Below are 26719 nucleotides of genomic sequence, written 5' to 3' on the forward strand. Positions count from 1 at the left end.
ATCCCTGTCTTCCCACATCACAGTCCCTATGGAAAAGCAACATTTACTGGGAGGCTGCCATGCCTGATGCTGACTATTTCCTGGCTGCAGGGGGCGCAGCTGTAATGTGTTGGCTTCAGGGGCGGCTTACTGACACCTAGGTAGAGAAAGAATCAGTAACTGAAACTTTTGATCTCTCTAACTGCAGACAGTTGCACTGCATTGCTTTTGTTTAAAGTGTACCTACCTATGTGCCGTCGGTGCCTGTGCCAGAACAGCAGCCTAGGATCTTATGAAATCAGCCAGTAAGAAATAACAAACACATCCCATCAGGACATGCTCCTTCGACCCACACATGCCCTCCAAACCCACCTCTTCCTCAACAGCTTGAGGAAAAAGGTAGGCCCTGCAGAATGCCCTGAGGCTCAGGAAACTCGGGCTCTGTCAGACCAAGGTGGGAAGCATGTTGCAGGGTGAAGGGCTGGCACTGAGAAAACGCAGCTACCCATGTAAACTAAGGCCGAGTGTGATGGGGTCTGCTTACCCGACACTAACACAGGCAGGGCTGAGCCCATATTATTGACAGCGGAAGTCCCGCCTCCGTGGTGGTACTGAGCATGCTCCAAATGCTCAAGCTGTATAAAGGGAGGGAGCCCAGCTCATTCTGGGCTGGAGGCCGCAGGGGAAGGACCTGCCTGGGAAGCTCCTGTGGAGGGCCAGCCACAGCCGCTGACTATGCCGGGAATCAGAGCCACTCTGGGCCCACCTGCACCCCGGTGACTGGAGGAGCCATTGGAGGCGACCAGACCCCCGACCACAGAGACCCTGACATCTCATGGGAGACCCCAACGCAGAGTCTGGTGGGAAGTGACCCAGGGAGGGTGACGGAGTGGTACCTCCCACCCGGGAAACCTCAGAGTGTTTCGGTAGGACCCCCACGCTGAGTCAGTGGCAAGCCGCTACGCCACTGTTAGGGCCCTGGGTTGGGGCCCGGTGGAGTCAAAGGGTGGCTTTATAGACTGTGACCGATAGGCCACGCTGCCCTGACCCTAGGGGCATGGACCGTCACACCAGAGTTCCCCCAACACGCTATAAAAACTCCACGGCCCACCTGTGCCACAACAACTGCTTTTCTGCATATAAAAGCCAGGGCCGGTGTTAGGGGATAGCAAGCAGGGCAGTTGCCCAGGCTCCCTGCCACAGAGGGCCCCATGAAGCTACATTGCTTAGGCTTCGGCTTCAGCCCCAGGTGGCGAGACTTGGGGCCCTGGGCTTCAGCACCATGCAGTGGGACTTCGGCTTTCTGCCCTGGGCCCCAGCAAGTCTAATACCAGCCCTGCTTGGCGGCCCCCCTGAAACCTACTCACAGCCCCCCAGAAGGCCCGGACCCCTGGTTGCCTGAACACCTCTGCTGCTACAGGACCCCACAAAGAGAGAGACGTACTTCAGGTAGGCAGGGCTCCAACCATTTAGGGCTTTGTTGCTCACCTTGAACCGCGCCCGGAGAAGACCTGGAGGCCGGTGCAGAGCTCAGAGCAGCACCGGTGCTAAGGATGGCTGAGCACCCAGGCCACTGCATTCTGCACTAGGTGACGTTTTCAAAAGCCCCTCAGGCGCAGTCCCTTTCTCAGTGCATTGCTCGAACCCACTCTAAAGGTGACAAAGGCCTGGGTAACTGCAGGGAGTTCCACATCCAGATGTAGAAGCTGCAGCTTTCTAGCCTGAGCCTGAAGCAGATAAGGGTTGAACAAGACCTCTAGGTCGCCTTCTGTTCGCTACACAGGTTGACATGCTGTCAATAAAGAGAGCCAAATTAGCCTTGCTCTATTATTATTTATTGTTTGTTTGTATGATGGCAGCACTTATCAGGGTCCCGTTGTGCTTGGTGCTGTACAAACACAGAAAAAAAGATGTTAACTTACAGTCTAAGTCTAAGAGGAGAGACAAGAGGTGGATACAACAACCAGACAGAGGCAGCGCAAGGTAACAATGAGACCTTTATGAGGCCTCAGTCTTGCTCTCCATGCTCAGAAAAGGGCTGGATCATCCCTTCCTACAGAAAATCCTTCAGGGAGGTGGCACTTGGGCTAACCAATTCAGCAGGCTTCCTGATAATTTTCCCACAAGATAAGAGGGTTTTTCTGGATAGTGGGGGTTGGGAGACTCAGGAATTCACAACTCTGTAGATCCTGGGAATCCTAGAGGAAGGAAGCCATCAAATTCCTAGAGGCAGAAAGGACTGCCTCTCTGCCCTGCTCCCTGCCCCAGGTGGCACTGGCAGGGGCCCACAGTTCTTGGAAGGCGTTAATGGAAAGTTATTGAGAGCACTGAAATGCTATGCTTGAGTAATGCATAAAGTTTGAACAAGCAATATTTGCATAAGAAGTGTTTGGAAAGGTGTTTTATCTTTAGAAGCATTAATGCTTCATTAATCTCTTTTAACAACGCTAGCCCATAAATTATATTTACATAGTAGGTGTATTTACATCATGAGAGGTAGCTTAACTTGGGCGTTACATGAATGGGGATTGGAAGCAACTGTATCCTCAGGCAGCCTGATCATCCTCCGTAAGTGTGTACCAAACGTTCCAATTAAGGCTGTCGATTAATCGCACTTAACTCACGCGATTAACTCAAAAAAGTAATTGTGATTAATTGCCATTTTAATTGCACTGTTAAACAACAGAATACCAATTGAAATGTATTAAATATTTTTGAATGTTTTTCTACATTTTCAAATATATTGATTTCAGTTACAACACAGAAAACAGTGTGCACTGTTCACTTTATATTATTTTTATTTCAAATATTTGCACTATAAATATGATAAACAAAAGAAACAGTATTTTTCAGTTCACGTCATACAAGTACTTTAATGCAATCTCTTTATCATGAAAATGCAACTGACAAATGTAGATTTTTTTGTTTGTTTCGTAGCTGCACTCAAAAACAGAACAATGCAAAACTTTAGCGCCTACAAGTCCACTGAGTCCTACTTCTTGTTCAGCCAATTGCTAAGACAAACAAGTTTGTTTACATTTGTGGGAAATAATGTTCCCCACTTCTTATTTACAATGTCACCAGCAAGTGAGAACAGGCATTTGCATGGGACTTTTATAGCTGTCATTGCAAGGTATTTATGTGCCAGATGTGCTAAACATTCATATGCTCCTTCATTCTTTGGCCACCATTCCAGAGGATATGCGTCCATGCTGATGATGCTCATGAAAAAAATAATGCGTTTTAACATTTTTTCAAAACCCAAACCTCCCACATCCTCTTGCCACACTTACAATTCATATCCTCTGGCATGTGCTCTTCTATAGCCAGGGATGTGCTCTTTGGAGTGAGCAGGTGCTGTGGATTTTGCTGGTGTGGAACTGAAGAGAGGCAGATATTACCACTGGCCGTGAGTATGTTTGTCACAGAAATTGGCCTGAATTGCTGCTGTGGTGACAAGTGCTGATGTTTGATAGGAGAGCTGAGAAATACACTAGTGCAACTGCCTGACTTCAACTCCACATCTGGCTAAGAGCTCAGTGTGTGCTTGGAACTTGGGCTGCGCTAGTGAAACTGCGACACTAAAGTGTACAGTTTCTGCAACCTTGTGTGCATGCTTTAAGATTCTATGTAACACCAGGGTGGGAGGAAGATCAGAGGGAAAATCTCTGTTTCCTTGTGGAAATTCTTTAGGTGGGAAGAATTTTCAGGCCACTCAGACAACAGGATACTGGGCCAGATGGACGTGTGGTCTGACGCAGCATGGCTGTTCTTAGGACAGTGGGTAGGCACGTGTATTTGAAGACTGGTTTTTTTGGTTACATAAAAAAGCCCTTTGTCTTAAATCTGTACTTGTGTTGGTTTTTATTAGAGCACTGAAAACAGAACACTTATTTGCATATCCTTCATGTATGTACAATTAGGAAGCCTCTGTTTGGATGCAGGTGTGCATAGCTCAGACGGACTTCAGTGGGAGGTGTATGTGCATGCGCATCCCAGGGCAGAATATGCCTCTTAGAGTCCACAAGTCTAATGTTTTTAACATGCCATGAACTGTTACCAGCTCCTGACCGAAACACAGAAAAGGCCCTTTGTTAGAGGTGCTTCTACAATTGGAAAATAGTACAGGCAGTACAAGTCCCTCTGTGATGCATGGAGAAAATAGAGGCTGTCTTATATGCAGTCTGTCCTTCTTTGTGCAGCTCAGATGCAGCCCTTTAGGCCTGGAGCTGGCTGGGTTTTCAGTGTACTTAGCAGCAGCCTTGCTTATGCTGTGGGGCCCGATCCTGTAGACCTTTACTGATTAAGGGCCTGATCAAAGCCCACCAAAATCAATGCGAGTCTTGTTCTTGACTTCCTTGGCTTTGGTTTAGGCGCTAACAGGACGAGTCCCATAGAGCGAGCACTCATGTAAGGGTACGCCTACCCTGTGCTTAAACACTGGTGGCTGGCCCGTGTCAGCTGACCTGGGTTTGCAGGGCTGTTTAATTGTCGCGAAGATGTTCAGGCTTGAGCTGGAGTCCGGGTTCTGGGACCCCACAAAGGGGGGGAGGGTCCCAGCTCCTGTGCATCACCCTAAGCCCAAATGTCTACACTGCAGTTAAACAGCCCTGCAGCCTGAGCCTCATGAGGCCACGCCAGCTGACATGGGCCAGCTGCTGGTGTAATGTCAGTGTAGACGTACCCTAAGAGTGTGGAGAGTCAAGCCTTTAAACAGAAGCAAAATTCAATAAAAGCTGATACCTCGCCTCGCCATGAAGGGTGCATTGTTGCATCAAGGTGTTCAGATGGGCACTGTGTGCTGCTGCTAAGTGGAGGAAGAGGAGACTGTCGGGGAGGAAAGCAGCTGTGCTGGCATAGGTAGTGTTGCCTCTGTGATTTACATAGGTCTTTGGCAGCTGCATCCGAGACAGAACAGCGACACACTTCTTCCAGATCTTCCTGCTGCCTGGGCTGAAAGCAGATCAGGTTTCACCCTTAAATAACTCTCTTCTGTGCGTGTAAAATGTGGCAGTTACAAGGTTTGAAACCTAAGTTTGGCTCTAGATTGGTTACTTTATCGAGTCAGGGATTGGTTATCTTTTCTTTCTTTCTTTTCTTTCTCCAAAATACTATTTTCCACCTGTCCAAAAAAAACCCACCAAACCCAAAACAACCCCCTCCACCTCCAAACTTCATAATACTAGGTCAGAGACTAGAGTCATTCAGCATCCTGCTGTCTTCCATGTCTGAATCCTCTGCTACTGTAAATCGGCATGGCTCCATTGAAGTTAATGCAACTTCACCATTTGACACCAGCCGAGGAACTGACCCGCCGTATATTACCAAGGGGGTTTCACACTTCGGACAAATATTTCCAGCATGTCAGGTTTGCAAAAAAAACCCCTTCTCGTTTATTTGTTTGTTTGTTTTTCATAGTTTTTCCTGATGCACTTACTGACTTTCTATCATGACACTGTGTGTATGTTTACTTATAGGTGTATGTTATATGTATGTATATATATTTTTGTGTCTTTATTCTTTGCTCCTTTCTAGCGTACTTTCCCTATGCTACTTGATCCTTCCAGTTAAACCTATTATGCTCTGGTTGTGACATTGTGAAACCACCAGGCCGAGACTAGGCAGTTGTAAACACGGGATTATGATGTCCCCGAAGGAGCAAGGAGGAGGAGAAAGTTGGCTGTGAGGGCACTTGCTCTTAGTTGCTTTTCATGTCAAATGTTCTGCTCTTTCACTGTGCTCCGATATGAAGTGCTGGTTATAAAAGTAGCACAAACTGGGGCCCAATCCTTGGAAGCCTTACTCATGTGAGTAACCCTCTTAATGGGAATACTGATATGAGTAAGGGTGGCAGGATCAAACGCCTGTTTATTGAAGGCTTACCTATGCCAGTGTGCCTAGGATGGCTAGAACCGAAAGGAGAAATACTCTTAATTGTAAAGGCCCCAGGGCAGTGAGTACAGTCCTTCCTTTGGAGGAGCGTGTGATACAAAAAAAATCATCACATCCTTTTCTGAGGATGGCAGGAGAGGCTGGTCCAGGGCTGAGGAGATGGATGGTGCATAAAAACATAAGAACGGCCATACTGAGTCAGACCAATGGTCCATCTAGCCCCAGTATCCTGTCTTCTGACAGTTCCCATTGCCTATGGGAAACTGATGACAAGAACTGTTCAGGGAAATACGTTTTCCCCACCAAAAAAATCAATGAAAATGAAAAATACTTATTTTTTGTTGAAAAATTTCTACAATTCTGAGGGGGCGGGGGTGGGGTGGGAGGAACTTCATCCAAAAATGGAACATGCCAAGCCACAAAATTTTCAACATCTTTTACATTTTTCAGCACCTGAAAACTAGAAAGTTTCAGTCAGTTGGGAGGAAAAGAAAAGGATCGGACTGAAAATGATCACCCAACTGGCCAAAACTTTTCAGCTTTCAGGTGCGACACACCAACAAATTTATGAAAATGCTCAGGTTTCGCTAGTCAAAAACCAAAACGTTTTTGGGGGTTTTAGACGGCAATTGTAGTCATAAGCAGACATTTCCCATGGAAATCTTCATTTTTTATGAAAAAGCCATTTTTAATTGTAAAAACATTTTGAATGAAAAATTCTCTTTAGCTTTTGAGCAAGTGCAACACGTAGACTAGATCAGCTCTGTTTTGATTCCTTCTTTCCCCTCTACCCTGAAAATCAAACGGTTTATTAGCTGGATTAACTGTGTTAGACTCTTCCCACACAGGGTTCACACCAGTAATACTCCATCTACTGCTAGTGGAGTTACTCCTGATTTACACAAATGTGAATGAGGGCAAAATCAGGCTGGGTGGGTTTAAGTCAGGTTTGTGTGTTTGTGTTCTGTCTTAATTCTGGATTTACACCTGAATGGTGTGTGTTTTATTCTAGGGAAGTTGTGATGATGGCATGAGTGCAAGAGGAAATGAACACACATTTTCAGTGCAAAAACAAACAGCAAAACATCAGGAACATTTAATTATGTTGGGATAGTATCTTCCTTTATGTTTTTTTTAATCAGATCCCCCCATTGACCTCATGTAATTTAATGTTCCAAATTTTATAAAATCATTAGGAAATGTTCCTAACGAAACAGTTATTACTACTTTTAAAAGGACACTGCCAGGTCCTCTTTGATTTGCAACCCAAGCATTGAAGCATCCAGCTAGGTATGAGAACTAGAAAGTGAAACTGACTGTAAACAGATGTGAAACTGACCCGGCCTCTCATGCTCCAATCCGCATGCATTGCTAAAAGGCAGTTGGATGAGCAGTGAATGATGAGTTTTAACCTCACATATTTGCCTTTAGAATTATCGCTACAGTAACACCTAGCAGCGACAATCAAGGATCAGATTCCCAATTTGCCAAGCGTGTGTCTACATTGCAGCAGGGAGCAATCCAAGCCCTCCAGCCTGGATATGCAGATTCACGCTAGCACCACTCAAACTAGGATGCTAAAAATTGCGGTGTAGATATTGCAGTAGCAGCAGTGGTTACACACCCAAGTGACCCACCTGAGTCCAAGCCCACCCGACCTCTGGTCCAAGCTTGGGTGACTAACCCAAGCCACTGTCCAGGCTGCAGTGACCACACTGCTATTTTTAGTGTGCTAGCTCGGGCGCAGTCTGCCTACGTGGGCTGGCACACGTGGTCCCAGCTGCAGTGTAGACATGCCCATAAAAAGACAGTCGCTGCCTCAGCGAGCTTACAGTCTGCGGCCAATCCTGCAGCTGTCTCCGTGTGGACGCAGGCATCTGCTGCGCTGTAGGATCAGGGGCCCAAAAGTAGAAAGACGCAACAGGTGGAAGAGATAAAACAAGTTAAGTGGCTTTAACGAGTTGCTCTGCTACAAACTGTGAACTAGTTTTAGCCTGCTCTTTGCTCTAAAACTGTATTAAAGTATTCAGTCAATGGTTTTGCTGTCCTAAAGAAAAAAACAAAACATTTCTTTTACAAATGCATCTGTTAAGTCCTCCTTCCCCATCACACACAGATGTCATATTTTAATAAGGCCTGTTCCTTGTAATAGCTGACTCAGCTATTCCCCCCCTGGGAGTTGTCATTTTTGTGTAGGCGAAAAATGGGGAAAATTCGTCCTCTCTCCACGTTGCACATGACGATGACTCATTACTGGCTTTGTAGAGTATTTTGTAATGGGAAATGTATTCATACATGGCACTGGCAGGATGGATATGTGAATAAACGATGATGTAAAAAGAAAGTTGTCTAGGCTGCTGCACTCCTGGGTACAAAATGTTGAGTCTTGTGTGGTGGATTGTCCATTTCTCTGAGTTGTGTGCTGGACTACCACAATATTGATTTAATCACGCTTTACAGATACAGCAAAATATTTACCTTCTTATCCAGAGAGGAAATCCTGTTGGATCTTAGATCAGATCAGTTAAAGGACATTTTGTCTTTAGCATTTGTTCCGTTACTATTACAGAGGTTTTTAGATGATGATGAACAGACCTAGTAGCTGTCTGTAGTTTCATGTTGCACAGCCAGCTTTAGTCCCTGGGTTCCAGTTGGCAGGCTCTAGGAATTTGGAAGCAGCCCTCTGTCATGATGTTATTTGAACCGTAGCCCTCGGGGTAGAGAACACCTTGCTAGTCTGGTCCCTTCTGAGTAGCCTATAAGAGCAGCAGTGACATGAAACGTGCACTTTACTCTAAGACCTTGTCTACACTAGAGTTTTATCGATGCAAGTTACGCCAACGATCAAAACCCGCTATAATTATATTGCTTTTGCATGTTCACACAACGCTCCTTCTATCGGTGGAGCATGTCCACGGTTGGTGCTCTAGCGTCAACAGAGCAGTGCACTGTGGGTAGTTATCCCACTGTGCAACTCGCCACCTTTTGCAGCTAAGAGGTGTGGGAAGGAGGAGTGAATCAAAGTGCATCACGGGTGCAGGCTCAATATCCCACAATGCAGTTTTTTCTGCCCCATCGTTCCATGAGCTTCGGATTATGTTTCAAGCCATTTCTCAATGGCCGCTGTTTACTGTGCACCCACCATCTCTGCCTGAAAGGATGGATCCTGAATTTCTCTCTACTGTTGTGGTCACTGTTATAAACACATCGGTGGTCATGCAGTATATCATGAGCTCCCCACTGAACAGGACTCAGAGTTGTCTGACCTGCTGTGTGCCGTGGAAAGAAATAACAGCAGATTACTTTTGGCATTCATGGAGCAGCTGCACACAGTTGCTTTTGGGCTCGGGAAACAAGCACTGAGTGGTGGGATCGCATTGCTGTGCAGGTCTGGGAGGATGAGCAGTGGCTGCAGCACTTTTGGATGAGGAAAGCCACCTTTCTGGAACTGTGTGCAAAGCTCGTCCCAGCCCTGTTGGTGGAGACATGTGTGGCGATCACTGTGTGGAAGCTGGTAACTCCAGACCGCTACTGGTCAATCGTGAATCCATTTGGAGTCAGGAAGTCCACCGTTGGGGTTGCATTAATGCAAGTGTGCAGGAGCATTAATCGCACCTTGCTGCGAAGGACTGTGACTCTTGGAAATGTGCGTGGAATAATGGATGGCTTTGCGGCAATGGGATTCCCTAACTGCGGCAGGGTGATAGATGGCATATATATCCCAATTTTGGCTCCAGACCATCTTACAGCAGAGTACATCAATAGGAAGGGGTACTTCTCTATGGTATTTCAGACACTTGTGGTTCACCGTGGGTGTTTCAGTGACATCAACATGGGGTGGTCCGGGAAGGTGCACGATGCAGGCATCTTCAGGAACACTGGCCTGTACAGAGAGCTCCAAGCAGGGACTTTCTTTCCAGACCAGAAGATTCCAATGGGAGATGTTGAAGTGCCCGTAGTGATCCGGGGAGACTCAGCGTACCCCTTACTCCTGTGGCTCATGAAGCCTTACCTGGGAAACCTGGGCAGCGGCAAGGAGCACTTCAACAATAGGCCAAGCCGGGGTAGAATGACCGCTGAATGTGCGTTTGGCCGACTGAAAGCTCCCTGGCACTGCCTTTGTGACAGGTTAGACCTCAATGAGGAAAATATTCCCATGGTCATAGCAGCCTGCTGCGCTCTATAATATTTGTGAGGCTAAGGGTGAAAAGTTTCCCCCAAGGTGGAGATCGCTTAGCAGCTGGTTTTGAACAGCCAGATACAAGGGCTAACGGAGGGGCCCAGTGGGGGGCTATTGGAATCAAGGAGGCTTCGAGGCACCATTCTGACAATGAGCATCAGTAATGCGTCTTTCTGTAAAGCACTCTCCATGCTTTGTTAACTTGCCTCCTTCCAGGAAAAGTTTGTTGATTGTGTCCTGACCATGATTTGTAGTCTGCAAGTGTTCCAATTGCCACTGTGTGTTAATTCCAGCAGCAATCGCCGTGTGTGGGAGACACATAAAGATTGATTATCTTTCAGAGAGTTTGTTTTTATTAAATACCAAGTAACAACACACAGAAGAAGCTTGGTGGAAAGGGAGATTACAGTGAAGGGCGGTCTCCTGATGTAGGCTCTCATAGCTGTGTGTAACTCCAGCTACCATTCTGGAAGCTGGGGTGGAGCGAACAGGGTACTGCGATGGACCAGAAAGATGTAAGGAATGTGTGGTAGTAATTTGGGGAGGGCATGGAAGAAGTTCTGTATCAGCTGTAGAGGAGGAGAGCACAGATGTATTCTGCCTGCAGTGTGATTAGGGACTTCAGCATCTCCCTTTACTCACTTTTATCATCTGCTCCTGGCCCACTAAAATGTGCTCCTGGCTCTCCTTCCTCTCCAGTCTGTCTATTGTATCATTTTCATTAACACATGCCCTGTGTTCTAGTTTTGAGGCATCAGAGGATTGGAGCACCTCTCAAAACATGTCTTCCTTGCTCCTTATCGGTTGCTTCCTTATCTGGCAGAGATGCTCCGCCAGTGTGTAGGGGGTTCCTCTGAAGGCCACATCCAGAGAAGCACAAGAAACAATAAACAGAAGCATGATTGTTAGTGCACTCACAGCATCGCATCATTATAGTAAAATACACCTCTTTCTCATTGTGCCTTGGCAACACGCAGCTTGGCGAATGCCCTAACTATGGTGAGTTTGGACCATGGGGGCGGGGGCCAGCAGTCAAGATGGGGAAAAAGGCCTTGACAGTTTTCTAAGGAGATGACTGCAAGAAATTAGGGACAAAATTGTAAATTCTGCCCCCATTTTTCACAGGCAGCGCTCATTAACACCAATATCTCACTCCTGAGGGTAAGCAAGGATGTAAGGATGCATCTCCTGCATGCATGCAGGTTCAGATCATGTTCCTTGGCTGCTCACCTGGTGTGCCGCTTTGGTCCCTGCACAAGTGATTGCCGATTGGCGCAGGAAAGTTTCCTACAATGGGGGAAGGAACACAGCAGCTCTGCCAAGGAATCTTCAGCAGAGGATTGGCGATTACCTCCAGGAAAGTTTCCTTGAATCTCTCTGGAAGATTCCTGTGAAATCTTTGTGTATTAACACACTCTTCTGCCCCACTGCGTAGCTGCACAGGGGAATGGGCCCCACTGCGTAGCTGCATGGGGGCTTGGGCAGCGATTTAAAGGCCCCGCCTCTTCTGGTTGAGGCCATACCCCTTCTGGTTGAGGCCCCACCCCCTGTCCAGGACTCTGGCGTATCGGTAAGTCCTTGAAGTTACTTTCAGCCCTGGTCCTGGTTCACCATGGAACAGCAAGTTCGCAGATGACACTAAGCTCGGGAGAGAGGTAAATACGCTGGAGGGTAGGGATAGGGTCCAAAGTGATCTAGACAAATTGGAGGATTGGGCCAAAAGAAATCAGATGAGGTTCAACAAGGACAAGTGCAGAGTCCTTCACTTAGGATGGAAGAAGCCCATGCACCGCTACAGGCTGGGGACCGACAGTCTAAGCAGCAGTTCTGCAGAAAAGGACCTGGGGATTACAGTGGATGAGAAGCTGGATATGAGTCAGCAGTGTGCCCTCGTTGCCAAGAAGGCCAACAGCATATTGGGCTGCATTAGTAGGAGCATTGCTAGCAGATCGAGGGAAGTGATTATTCCCCTCTATTCGGCACTGGTGAGGCCACATCTGGAGTACTGTGTCCAGTTTTGGTCCCCCCACTACAGAAGGGATGTGGACAAATTGGAAAGAGTCCAGCAGAGGGCAGCGAAATTTATTAGGGGGCTGTGGCACATGACTTATGAGGAGATGCTGAGGGAACTGGAGTTATTTAGTCTGCAGAAGAGAAGAGTGAGGGGGGATTTGATAGCAGCCTTCAATTACCTGAAGGGGCTCCAAAGAGGATGGATCTAGACTGTTCTCAGTGGTAGCAGATGACAGAACAAGGAGTAATGGTCTCAAGTGGCAGTGGGGGAGGTCTAGGTTGGATATTAGGAAACACTATTTCACTAGGAGGGTGGTGAAGCACTGGAATGGGTTACCTAGGGAGATGGTGGAATCTCCATCCTTAGAGGTTTTTGAGGCCCGTCTTAAGTCTTCCATTTCATTAGCCAAATGAGACTATTGAGCTAATGGTATGTGGATGGGACTCTGTGCACCTTGGTAGAAAAAGCGAACTGAGGGCCTGCATGAGTAGTTGTGACAGTGTAGACTCACCTTATCACTGCTAATCCATCCTTACTAGAATACTGTGTTCAACCCCAAACATTCAAAAATCAGGAATCAGACCCCTCCAAAATCTTAAAAATCATTAGATTGCTAAAGAATACATTTTGGTTCATTTTATATGCCTTCTGGGTTTTGAGCTTTTAGGTGCACATTTTCAAGCTTTTCTTTTCAACCATGAGGGCAAGAAACTTCCTTTTAAAAAAAAAAGTTTAAGCTGAGAGTCTCCTGTAATCACCTGACTCTGGGAGCTGGGACTTTAAGAAAAACACCAAATATTGCAAGATTTGCAATAAAATCATGAGAGTTGGCAAAATTGTCACGGCCGGGCCGATGGTCTGAGGTTTGAGTTTACAGCTCAGTCACTATTCTACAGAAATGCTTGCTAATTGGGAGGGACATTTTCACTGAGGTGTGCAGGTGCCAGATAGCCTGGCAGTGAAATATCTGTGCTGTAGTGGTACCTCACGCTGTTTAGCGTGTGCAGAATCAGGCTGTAGAGGTCTATTTCTGCATGTCAGGGTTCTCCTGTGTTCAGTATACGTCAGGGGTGCGTGTGCGCTGGAGAAAGACGCACGCAGAGTAAATAGATTCTAGCACTGTGGCAATGTTGTGTAGCAATAGACTCCATGACCCTGTGGTTTCCAGGGATAGACAAATGGGTTCAGATGAATTAAGAACCAGGCCAAACCTCAGACTGAACCACAACCTTTACCAGTGTTTAAAAAAGTTTGGCGAGCTCTTTACTTCTTGCCCAAACCTCCCTGGTTTGGGCAGGAAGTAAAACAAGCATAGGAAGGGCTATTTTTTGCAGTCTTTTTTTTCCGCCCGGTCCAGACACCACTTGAAATTTCAGCAAAAGGGGTTGAATACTTAACTGAACCTTTTGTGCTATGCCCTTCACAGATGGACCTCTGTCTTGAGAACTGCAGTGCAGTCTAATGGACAGAGCATGACACGAGTGCCTGGACGTCCTGAGTTCCAGTCTTGTCTCTGACTTCCTCTGGGACTTTGAACAAGTTGCTAGCCCTGCTTTGCAGTGGTGTTACGGGGAAAAGTTAATGAATGTTTGCAAAGCGCTGTGAAGATGCTGGGTCCGCGCTAAATTCCCTTATTGTGGAACACACTCTAGAGAGCCAGTAAATGATCCATGATGGGAGGACAGGACAAGAGCTATGTCTGGGGCTCCTTTAACAAGGGGGAGGTGACCGGGGACGGGGATGGTAGCAGTAAGTGGGAAATACATATACACTGACCTAAGCTTACATGAGATGAGGGCCAGGTAGGGTGATAGGAATTAGCACCCGGTCGGAGAGTGAGCGCAACTTCACGAGGATGCCCAGTTAGTCTGGTTTTCCTGGATGCTGTAGTGGATTAAACAAAGACCTACACCAGGGCTAACCTCACCTCCCATGTGCCAGTTGCACTAACCGGAGGCTTGTGGGGCTTTACTTGCACATATCTAAGAAGAACCATTTGGGCACCTGGGGCCCGAGTCAGCCCTGCTGACCCAGGAAAGCGCATATTGCACCTGCCTGTACCGGTGAGGAGTGCCACGCCTGGGGGTCCATCCCAGGGGAAGGCAGGCACAGGGGAGGAGCGCTGAAGAGACCAGCCCAATCCCATCCTTTTCTGGGCCACACCAGCTTCCTGTGGGGTCCTTGGTAGAAGGGAGGAGAATGTTGTGCTGCCACAGCCCGCCTCCAGCTGGATTTTCTACTGCCAGGGACCCTACGCCATAGCCTGTGTTTGCTTCCTCTCAGAGGCGGTGCAGTCCGGTGGCCAGGGAACTGGGCTGGGATTGAGATAACCAGAGACCTTTCCCCAGCTCTGCCACTGACCTGATGTGTGACCATGGACAAGTCACGTCCTCTCTCTCTTCCTCTGTTTCCCTTCCCACCTCTTGTCCATATAGACTGCAAGCTCTTTGGGGCAGGGCCTGTTTCTTACTGTGAGTTTGTACAGCACCAAGCACAGCGGGGCCCTGATCTTGGGTGGGGGCCTCTCAACACTACCGCACTATAAATCAATAATAACAGTGGAGTAGACCCTGGAGTGAATCCACCCACTGGAAGTTTAAATGGGGAGTGTTACTTTTAACAAACGATCTAGTAACTGCCCAGATATGGCTGATATAAAACCCAAATAAAGCTACTCCTGGGCCATGACCTTCCCAAGATAATTATGTAGTTACCTTGATTGTCCTCTGTTAATTTACCTACCTCCGCCTCGCTTTCTGCCTCAGCTTTGGTAGCCTGAGGGAGTACAGAGCATTCTGCCTCATGATCAAGAATGAGACACTAGAAAACTGGTAAGGGATCTGCTGAGGAGCAGTTTGCAGGCAGTGGGGGTAGAAAATTTAAGCTGAATCCTTAAGGAAAGAGACTGGTTTTAATAATGGCTTTCACATCCTTGAAGATTGAGAAATCAGAGATCCTCACAAATATTTAGAGTAATTAATTGAAGCTTAAACAGGGTCGTTTGGGTGCTGATTCACACCCGGAAGCTAGAGACTGATAATGCAGCCGTATTTGCATATATTTGTACCAACATAGAGCCATTAAATGTAGCAACCTGCAGAATAGGAGAGGACTTCCAGCAGCTCAAAACTCCATGCATCCTTCAAAGTGCAGAAGAGGCCTTCCAAAACTGCCCACTGCATTAGGTAGTACTGAAAAGCCAATGGCCCATCGGGAAAAAGTTCTAAACTCTGTTTGATTTTGACTCCGATTGCCTGATGTATATTATTGTATAATAGTAACTCAAGGAGAAATGGGGTGAGGTAATTGCTAATGTGGTATTAGTCAAACGTGATTCAGATTAGCCGGCTACCTGGATAGGGTTAATCTGATGTGGTTGGATTAGCTTCATTGGTTGAAGACAGCAAGGATTTTCAAAGACCTATGGGATTTAAGCACCCAACTCTCACTGAATTCCAGCTGCAGTTGGGCACCTGAGTTTGGCAGCTGCGTTAAAATCCCAGTCTAAGTTACGTATGTGTAAGACTCTTCTCAGTGTGTTGCTGACTGCAGACAGTTGTGTGTGCCTTGGGAGCCATTCCCCCATGCCCGGATGAGCACTCACTGATATATTCTGAATGTCGTTTCATCCACTAAAAGTCTATGTGGAAGCAGGGAACCTCGAACGAGCTAGAAACTGCTGAAAAAAGACAATCTCCTAAATCATAACCTCTAAAGCTGGTCACTTGAGGTTCCCTGGGGGGCTCAGATTGTTCTCATTTCCTGTCTCTGGATTCCCCGCTTAAGTAGGTTTGCCCTGTTGCTGCAATCTGGCTTTCTTAGAAACCAGGAATGCCCCTAAATATCAGCATCTCATTTGCACCATTCCCAAGGACTATTGAAAAAAATGGGGGATACATCTGAGGAGAACTGGTTTGCAGGTTTGGTAAATGGGCGTGGAATCACACTATGAAAAATGGTGAGGACCTCCCTGATCTGTTCCATACAAGACTATCTAGATTGGCTTTCTAAAGGCAGCATGGCCTAGTAGCGGATATTGGAACCTCTTGGTTCTACTTCCAGTTCTGCCACACACCTAAGGTAGGTCTGCACCGCAAGTGAAGGTGTGATTGTCGCATGGGTAGCCATACCCAGGCTGGTTTTAATCTAGTTAGCGTGGGTAACAATAGTGTAGATGTGGTGGCACAAGGTTCAGTGTGGGCTAACAAACCAGAATTCATATCCAGGGGCCCTGGCCTGGCAGGCTTGTACTCTGGCGGCTAGCCCTGTGCTGAAGCCCATCTGCACTGCTATTGTTACCCAAGATAGCTATGTTAAAGCTAAGACGGGTAAATCTACCCATTGTACAGCCATACTTTCACTTGTAGTACATAAGAACGGTCATCCTGGGTCAGACCAAAGGTCCATCTAGCCCAGTATCTTGTCTTCTGACGGGCCAATGCCAGGTGCCCCAGAGGGAATGAACAGAACAGGTAATGATCAAATGATCCATCCCCTGTCGCCCATTCCCAGCTTCTGGCAACCAGAGGCTAGGGACACCTTTTATCTAGTTCTTTTTTGAATCCTGTTATAATCTTGGCCTTCACAACATCCTCTGTCAAAGAGCTCCACAGGTTGACTGTGTGTTGTGTGAAGAAATACTTCTTTTTGTTTGTTTTAAGCCTGCTGCCTCTTAATTTCATTTGGTGACCCCTAGTTCTTGTGTTATGAGAAGGAGTAAGTAACACTTCCTTATTTACTTTCTTCACACCACTCATGATTTTATAGACCTCTATCATATCCCCCTTCTTAGTTGTCTTTTTTCCAAGCCGAAAAGTCCCAATCTTATTAATCTCTCCTCATACGGAAGCCGTTCCATACCCCTAATCATTTTTGTTGCCCTTTTCTGTACCTTTTCCAATTCCAATATATCTTTGAGATGTGGCAACCATATCTGCACACAGTATTCAAGATGTGCGTACCTGGATTTATATAGAGGGAATATGATAGTTTCTGTCTTCTTATCTATCACTTTCATAATGATTCCCAACATTCTGTTCGCTTTTTTGACTGCTGCTGCACACTGAGTGGATGATTTCAGAGAACTGTCCACAACGACTCCAAGATCTTTCTTGAGTGGTAACAGCTAAATTAGACCCCATCATTGTATATGTCTAGTATAAACATGTCCTTGCTTTACTGACTTGCTTTGCGGCCGTGGCTAATTCATTCAACTTCTCTGTGCCTCAAATTCTGCTTGTTACTCTCACGAGTGGTTGCACTGAAGCCAGTGGGACTAACTGCGTGCAAGACGGGCAGGATTTGGTCCTTGGTCTATCTGTAGAAGGAGAAGAATTTTACACAGCTTCTATTGAATACACCTCTGTGCAATAGGGAAGGATTCAATTACTAGGTGAAATCCAGCTTGCCTTGCTCATTTACATGGTCCCACTGAAGTCAGCGATGAGTACGATTTGGCCCAGTGTTTGAGACTATGAAGTATTATGGGATTGCTCAGTAGTATTGCAAAAGAATCCACAATGCAAAGTCAATGGCTCCCCTGATGGCAAAGGGAGTTTTGCCGTTGACTTGAACAGGGCCAGGATTTTGCACTGTGGGTTTGAGGTTAAGCTGGACTGTCTCCTCCTACCGCCTCCCTTTTTACATATACATAGGGGGTTTTTTATTTGTGAAATATTTTGCTAGGAAAGCCCATTGAGATCTGGCAGCCCAATGTTCCCTCTGGGTCCCTGTCCTTTAGAACGGCTTCAGAGATTGGTATGTGACAGAGCGAATCATGCAGATTATTAAGAATGATGAGTGATAGCATGAGGAATGGGTGGGAGAAAGCCGTGGGAGGGCTGGGGATGTTCTCACTACAATTAACTTCCCTCTGTTGTGTTTCCTGTTAACTGGGGGAGTCTAGTGGATGTCGTTGCTTTTCCAGCCTTCCAAGATGAATTTAATTGTGGATGATTTCATTCTGCCCTTTGTATGTTGTAGCCAGTGGTTTGCGTCATACAGCAGTGAATTTAGGCAGATTTTATTTGCGCGTGAGTCATTGAGCTTTTCCAGCTGAATGTCACTTACTTGGAATTTTTGTCCGATTTTGTTTTTGTTTTCATCTCTTGGTGGTTTTCCACTGTGCTCTTTCACTACCCAGGAAAAAAAATGTATAGGAAAAGCTAAATCTGACTCCAGCAGGGCTTTGAATTGGCAGCTGACAAGGAGAGTATTATGAATGTGCAAAAAAGAAAAAAAAAACAAAAAACCAACAACAAAAACGGATGCTGTATTTTGCTCTGAGGGAGGGACTGTGGCCAAGTCAAATTGAGGGCTCTAATTTGGGAGTGGTGTTATTACAGGTCAAATGGAGTCAGTTACTAGCTAAATTGAGAGGACAGTCACATGCAGGGGAGCAGTAAATGCTGATCACATGATTGTAGTACAGCGTCTCTTTTACAACTCACTTTTATTTTGTTTACAACGTGAAAATGTCGACTTATTTTACATCAATATATTGGTGATCCCCTCCCAGTCTCCAACATTTGCCTGCCCTTTACACAGAAGGGTTTATAAATAGACCAGCTCCTGTATTATGTGCAACTTCAGTCTCTTTATTTTTGTACTGGAATCTGTTCAATGATTAACAGTTTAAACCATGTGCTGTATATCAATACCTCCCATACCCTTCATATCTTATTTTTAGTATTACTTTTTTCCCTTCTAAATCCTTTATCCATGTTAGGCAATGCACTACTGACATTCAGATAATTTTTTTAGCCTTTGATGAAACGTGTCTGCATTTCACTGGAGCTGTTACTAAAAAGTTTGTATGGACTATAAAAATGCCAAAGGAATATTTCCTGTGTGCCATGTATTTGTGTACATTATATTCCACTGAAAACTATGAAGGTTTTTATCATTCTTGTGGATTAGCTTTAAATGAGGGATCTAGAAACCCCAGATTATTTTTCAATACAGTTCAGGTTCTTAGACCCTACAAAGTTCCTCTAAAAATCTGAAATTTAAATTAGTGCAGGGGCATATAGGACAGTAGAGTTCTGATGTGAGGAAAATTGGAAAGGGAATTCATATACATCTGATTCTTCTAGTGCCCCTTAAAGCGACAAGGCAAACGACGTCTGTAGCATTGCTTAGGTGCACTGTCTCCAAGAGGTCGTGGAGACTTATGGAAGCTTTCTGTAAAAATGGCTGTTCAATTATGCCTTTAATCCTCTCTGACCTGGTCTATTGCTATGCTTTCTGGACTTGGCAGGGTCGTGTGTGGTTTTAAATTGAATGCTGTTCAATCTAAGATAGCTTTGTAGCACTTTGCACACCAGCCAATGAAAGCTGTTCGGCGCAGGAGCCAGAATGGATGTCTTTCTTCTATTGGGCCAATGGCAGCCAGTCCACCAGGCCTGACATCCCATGTTTGATCATTCTACTTCCTCACTATATTCATTGGAAACTGATAAATGACTTGTCCTCCTCTAATGGTCGGAGGGCAGCAGCCCACCCAAAGTGAAGTTTTTGGCGCCATTTCTAGATTGCTCTCTGCATGTGTTGTGACTTCTTTCCTTCCCCCTCTCTAGGGAAGGACACTTGTGGCACTGATGCTCTTGCTTTCTGTGTTCCAGTGCCTCTTTCCTGTGCAGATGACCCAAAGCAGAAGAACGTATCACCCTGAGCGATTCCACAGCCGCTGCCCAGAACGCAACTGGACCACACTGGTTCTTGAGCTTCCATTTGCCTTGAGTGAGAAGGATCACGCTAAGCACCTTATAGTTTGAAAGGAGCCCTCCTCACCTAATTGAGGCTAGAAACAGGATGGCCCTGGTGCACAGGAGTCACCTGCCCAAGGAAGTGTTGAGGAAATATCAACAGAGCTTTGTGGGTAAAAGTGGGCTTCTTCCTTGGCTGCCGGTCCAGCAAGGCAAAGACACCCACACTGGCTCCTGTGCCCAACAGATTGCTGCAGGTCTCGTGCTGCTGTTGGAGACCAGCTCTCTTGGGGATGACAAGGGCCTCTGAGTGAGGCTGCTTGTTTGTCACTGGCTGGAAATGTTTCTGTCCTCAAAAAGGTGATGTTGGTTGGGAGACTAGCAAGGTTGGCCTACTTCTGCTTTCGCTTAGAAAGTGGGTATTCTCGCTGTTTGTCACTGCCTGGTATCAAGCTGTCTGTCTTAAATCCAGCGGGGAGTTTTTCCTAGTCATCTGTCCCTCAGAATGATCCTGGAGTCCAAGTTATTTCTGTGTAGTCTCAAGGAAAGCTGCTCTCTCACCATCTTTCTGTGTGATTCACCATCTGTGCTGTTTTGTACCTGTGCTTTGGGAGTAACTAGGACCCTTCAGAGGGACCCTCACCCCATCTAGCTCTCAGGCTCACAATTGCCGCTGTTCCAGGCGAGTTGTGACCTTTGGATCACCCCCGAGATGTCTGGCCTGTCGCGTTTAGAACATTCATTTCTGACAGTGAGCTTTTTCCAGCCAACCACTCTAGCCTCTTGGCAACTGCGATGTTCTTCAGCGCCTCTGGCTCGGCCCTGCACCTTGCTGCAGCTCGCAGCGGTAAATGCACTAATCAGTTGGGCAGAATTCTCAGGCTCTCCGCCTGTTGCTCAGGTTTGTGTGCTCTCCCTCCTCTCCAGATATTAGCAACACTTGCACTGTCACATCCACTGCTCATTGGGACCCTCTCTGCTGGGCCACAGCTTGTGAAATTAGTGCAGAGGATTATCCCTCCCGTGATGTGCTCGGAGCCCGTGGAGAGAGAACAGGCAAAATGTTGAAAGCAACTGGGGGTTTGCTGCATGGACACTTAGTCTGCAGCAAGCTGGGGTGTAAATCTGCATCACACTAACTTGCCACTCCTTAAGTGTCTGTCCGGACATTGGTGCCATGAACCAATTGTTCCCCAGTCCACTTTGCCCTACTCCTGTTTCAAAAGTTGTGATTTGGGGGCGTTAGAAAATTTTACCAGCATGTCTTTTCTCTTTTCTAAGTAAGCCAGATGCCCTGAGGTGCTCTCCACTGGCAGACGTCACATCCAAGCATTCTAGTGCCAAGCTTAGAGTATTATTTCTAAGTAACTGTCCCGTTTTCATGGTAGCTGAAGCAAAAGGGTGCCACACTCTGGCCTAGAAACAAAACGATAAAACTTCCCATCAGATGCATGGCAAGAAAATTCAAAGTATCCATATATTTTGGTTTGGTATTAAATTTTTTTTTTGTGGGGGGAGGAAGACTTTATCTCTCTTTCCCCCACCCCCTCCAGGTTTCCTGAAAATCTCTGCTTTTGGAGTGAAAATCATAGTATCTGTATCCACTTTAGAAAAGAAAAAATCCTGCCACTGGTACTCTCTCACTCCAGAAGCACACTTAATAGGGAAGCTGATTGTAGCTTGCCATTAACAAGCACTGGAAATCTATTCCTTCTGTTGTTACACAGACCACCTTACAATAACATGAGCACTGCTAAGTTTGCTAATTATGGAGGGAAATATAGCAAAAAGTAGGAAAATCCTTGTTCTTCTGCACACATTATAGTTCAATAGAACCAGATTACTTTGTGGTTGTGGATGTCTGTATGAAGGGAGGGACAAACTGAAGGTTCTGCCCTGTAATACAATATGTAACACAATAGTTATTTTTTTTCTTCATAATACCTTTTTTCTTGATGAAGAACAATGAGCTCCCTCTGTTGGCTAGTTCGGCACCAGCTGAGGCCTACATCTGTGCATTCACTGGGATGGTTAAGTGTTTGTTGTTTATGAGGCTATCTGGGACATAATTTCATGAAGAGTCCTCATGGCTTTTTTCTCACTCTGGCCTCAGTGACTTACCCTTTGTCTTTATCATCCCAGACTTGCTGTTGTCTGGCTGAAACATCCCAACAACTTTTGTTCAAGCTGAACGTAGTCAGTTAAAGGGCTGCTCCTCCAGGCTTTGCTCACATAAAATCAGTAAGGCTCCTCACGGGAGTAAGAAATACACCCATGTGTCAGGGATACTGGCCTGGGCCCTAACTATCATTGCCCTGGAGAACTTAGTGGAAAGATGAGTTCCCAGCAGCACGAAACCAAGTTTTTTATCTCCCCAAACCTGGCTTCAAAAGTGAAAATGAATTTGCTGCTCTTACTCTAGTCCCCAGTGGACATTTGTACACACCGTGAAAACACCACCCAACCTGACACATAGTTTCAGGAGTGGAATAACAGGATTGTTGTAGGGTAAATGGCTGGAGTGCATTGACAGAGCTGCATCAACAAGCTTGCTTATGTGATGCTAGCCTCAGACACTGCTCCTAGCTTCTACCTTCCATAACTCCGTTTTCACAAACGAATTATAATGAGACACCCTATATATATATATATATACACACACCATATAATACATAGTATATGTAGAGGCTGATGTAACCTAGGGAACATACCTGTTTACGACTCTGTACTCATTTGTTGTTGAATCCTGTTGTCTGTGTATTTCTATGTTTATATGGACATTCCTGGAGCATCAGTGGATGTACACCACATATATTCCGTACATGTATAACTACTACATCAGGCGACTATGAGATTGTTAACATTTTTGCTGATGCCCAAATGGTATCTTTCTGACAATGCCTACGAGTTAAATTCATCCCTAGCATAACTCCATTGATTTCAGTGAATGAATTTGGGCCAATATGTTTAACAATCAAAGGGATATCAGGGCTTATTCTGGTAGTTAACACATATGAAACTTCTTAATCATAGAACCATCATGGAAGTTAAAGTCAGAAATGACCTACTTTAGTAAATGATCTGATCTGTGCGCATGTCTGTTCAGGAGTGTTCCCTACTATAGATTTTCTAGCGTTTTGTCTTTGTTTGCTTTCAACTCTTGCCTTTGTTTTACTATCTGTGTAGCTTAAAGTAGGGAGCTCTCGAACTCCTTCTTAGCATGGACCACATCTAATGATCCATCTTCCTAGCACTAGACCACTTGCCCTGCTATTCTCCATAGCGTATTCACCTCTCCTCCCATTTGCAGTCGCATAACTTCTCTGCAGCAACTGTAGCAATTGCTTATGTGGAAAAGGAATATTAGGAAAGTATTTAATGTATTTTTAGCTTCCTTTAATGTGATGTAGCAGCTGGAAATGAGAAGGGCCAGCACCGTGTGACCAGATAGCTGCCAGTGGATCACTGGCAAGTTTTCCATGGATCACTGGTGGCCCTTGGATGCAGTTTTAAGAGTCACTGGCCTACAGTGTGAGGTTGCTGGAATTGCTGTTGCAGAATGCAGATTCCAGTCCTGTGTGGGTGTGTTTTCATGTTTCAGTTTGTGCAGTATTATCTATCTATCTTGCCTCTTACTGTGGTATTGATAACTGAATTTGCACTTATTTTTCAAAGACGGCACCTACTCTTTAAATGCTTAACATGTCCAAAAACAGACGGGTTAGAAAAAGAATGAAGTCACTCCTGTAATGAGCCACAGAAAGACAGTCACATAAATGGCCAGTTGAGGCCAATGTGAATTAGCTTCATGGGTTCATAAATCTAGATAGGAGAGCTTGGGGAGGTAAACAATAGAGCCCTAATTACCTTCGTTAACATTCCATGAACAGTTCTGCTCTTCGATACTTTGTACTGAGTTCTGCTGGCCTCTGCTAGCTTTTAGTGAGGCTTGAGTCTCGTTCTGGGAAGGGATCTTGGCCTACTCTTCTCATATAGGCCCAAATATTTCCGTGTGTCTGCGGGCAGGTGAGAGACCTGCAGGGGAGGGGCTTTAGGGAAACAAGCCTCTAACCGACATCCCTGGCCTCTGGCAGATCCTCGGACATTTGCTGGGACTGGCCATGTCATTGGTCTGGGATAGGAATGGCCCCTGGCTGGTTTTGGCACAGATTAGAGAAGCCCCTGAGCCGGTGCACTTCCCACAAAAGCATATGCTCAAATAAATGTGTTAGTCTCTAAGGTGCCACAAGTACTCCTGTTCTTTGTGCGGATACAGACTAACACGGCTGCTGCTCTGTAACCTGAAAAGGTGCCACAAAGCCACCCTCTCTCCAATGCTTCCACTTGTATCTATTGAAATTAATGGCAAAACTTCAGTGGTGAAGGATCCAGGTCCCTAGACCCTGGGCTCGGCTCAGCTCTAGTGCAAGGATGAGCAGCCCTAAGGAGTGTAGTGGGATCTGAGTTACACCACCTTATGCATCACTGCTGCATTGTCTGGCCCCAGACACAGACTTCTTTAGAAATGCTGTCAGTGCACTGGGTCCGGATGTTGCTCCCTTTGCTCTCAGTGGAAATTTTGCCTTGACTTTGATGGAGCAGAAGCAGTCCCCAGTGTTCCCGGCACAGACATTTAAAAATCAGTTTCATTAAGTGCATCAAATTTTGCTGTCTCTCAATATTGTGTGACTGGCGAGTTTGCAACATGAAGATTGTTTTAAATGGCGTCAGATACAGTACGGAAAAGGCACTAGTTGACGTTTTTATTCTATGGAGCTGAAGGATTGATAGTTTTCAACAACAGAAAGAAGGGATGTTCTCGATGGATATACTGAGGGATTCTAAAAGATTTAGCTGATTCGTTTTATTCCCATTTCGTTAACATTGCTCTTTTGGTGTCAAGTTAACACAGGAAGAAAAGATGAGACACCATTTCACCTATGCTAAATATAATATCTTAAAAGTTCAAGATACAGGTGGTAACAATTACTAATAACTAATAATTATTAATAACTAATAATTTAAATATTTGTATCTGGATGCCAGTTTTTTTCTTCACACATCATCAAAATTCAGCCAGTCCTGGGGTGGAATATGGCAGCTGTTTAACAGTATCCAGCAATAGTACACAAGAATTTGGGACAAGTGCAAAGAATGCTGTATCTAACTGATAGTGCAGCAGGAATTAGGTAGGGAGAAGGTGGCTAGTTACCTAATGTCATAGGAATTTAGACAGACTGGGCCCGATCCTCACTGGTGTAAATTGTTATAGGTCCATTGATTTCAGTGTCACTACAACAGCTTACACAAGTTGAGGATTTGACGCATGGAGATTAATCAAAATACTTGTGCAATGCCAGAGGATCTTTAATGGCCACAAGCGGTCTGGACATTATTTGTTATGCCTCAGCTGAAAGGCAGTACATACAAAAGCACCGTCCTCCCTAACATCATACCAGTCCTGCAAGGAGCTGAAAATTGTGGCATTTGGGAGCACCCAGCTCCTTCTAGAAAACACTCAGAACCTCCCAGGATCAGGCCCTACTGAGTAAAGCTTTGTCCACACTGGGGGCTTGGCTACACTTACAAATTTGCAGTGCTGGCTGCAGTGTGGCAAAAACACTGCTGCTGCCGCTCTGCGCGCGCGCCCAGCGCGCCAGTAGTCAAGCCCACAGCGCAGCGCGCGCTGCCTGCGTCCCCTCCTGTTCATAGGTGGAGGTGGAGAGGGGAGGGCGCTGGAGAGTTTTCTCAGCGCTGGCGCTGACTGAGCGCTTTCAGCGCGCTGCCGCGGCAGCGCTTTGAAATGCAAGTGTAGCCAAAGCCTGGGACTTTCATCACCACTGCAAACCCTTACTGTAGACACAATTTACACCAGTGCTGCACCAGACTGAAATTGGGGTAAAATGCACCGACACAAATAGTATCTATACTAGTAGTTTGCACCATTGCAGCTACACCATTGGCTAAAACGCCAGCATAGATCAGGCCTAGTAGTGCTAACTACTATATCACCAGTTCCACTCCCTTTGGTACATGTATGCTTTCCTTTTAGGACTCCCATCTAGCTACTAGCCAGGCGTGGCACTGCTTAGCTTACAAGATATGATGTGATCCCAGCCTGAAGGGGGTATGCAAATAGAGGGAAAGGCAAGCCGTGTCTGTTCTCTAATCACTCCTGAGGGGCTTGGGGCTACTTACCAAGAGGCATATTTTTTTAGAGTTTAATTTTTTTCATTGAATTTTTAATACAATTTCTATTTTTTCTCTTACATTGCATCCCACTTGGAATCTTGTTGCCATTTAGCAATATTGTTTGGTTATTCCATTTAGCCAGTAACTTTGGGATGTGCGCATCTAATTCTTAGCCATTTCTTCCCTGAACAAATTATCTTAATGCACTTGTGAGCCTTCCTTTATAGGAAATGTTATTAAACTGAAAGCAGGAGTATAATTAAAACAGCAATTTAAGTGTAATTTACTAACATCTGGAGCCCTTAAATGCACTGACTTGCCATTGTGCAGTAATAATACCGGACTTAGTATTGAAACATGCTCTCTGCCACTCCGAGAGTCCTTGGATAGTTTTAAAAATCAGCATAGTCTTTAATTATAGTCCTTGTTACTTATTATAAGATGTCATCTAGTTTATAAATTGCAAATCATTAATTTTTACCTCTCTGTCAATGCCCCAGATGACATATTTGGGTGCCCTCTGTGTGAAATCTGATAAACCATACATGACAGTTTGAGGATAGCCTCCTTTCTGCTGCAAAACTTTCCATTCTGTTTTGAAAATGACAGGATTTGTGTTGAGCGGTTCTTTAAAAACACTTCACAGTGTTTGAAATGGTCCCTTTCAGGTGACTCATCTAATGAGATGAATCTCTCTGTGTGCATGCTGTCAACTACTCTTTCCTTTCTTCCATGCAGGGCCGATATTTTTAAAAT

General features: G+C 45.6%; 1 protein-coding gene across 10 annotated transcripts in view; it reads left to right on the forward strand.

The window, feature by feature from the left end:
* The window catches only part of SAMD4A (sterile alpha motif domain containing 4A), a 210454-nt gene that overhangs the window by 87408 nt on the left and 96327 nt on the right, over positions 1-26719 (forward strand). The window contains exon 1 of one of the 10 annotated variants that reach the window (XM_039535579.1): positions 668-905. The exons of the other annotated variants lie outside the window; for them this stretch is intronic. The gene's annotated coding sequence lies outside the window, so the exon portion shown is untranslated. Of the gene's footprint in view, positions 1-667; positions 906-26719 lie in introns of those variants that run through there. 10 annotated transcript variants of the gene reach the window in all.

Source organism: Mauremys reevesii, linkage group 4 (assembly GCF_016161935.1).
Source record: "Mauremys reevesii isolate NIE-2019 linkage group 4, ASM1616193v1, whole genome shotgun sequence".
NCBI lineage: Eukaryota > Metazoa > Chordata > Testudines > Geoemydidae > Mauremys > Mauremys reevesii.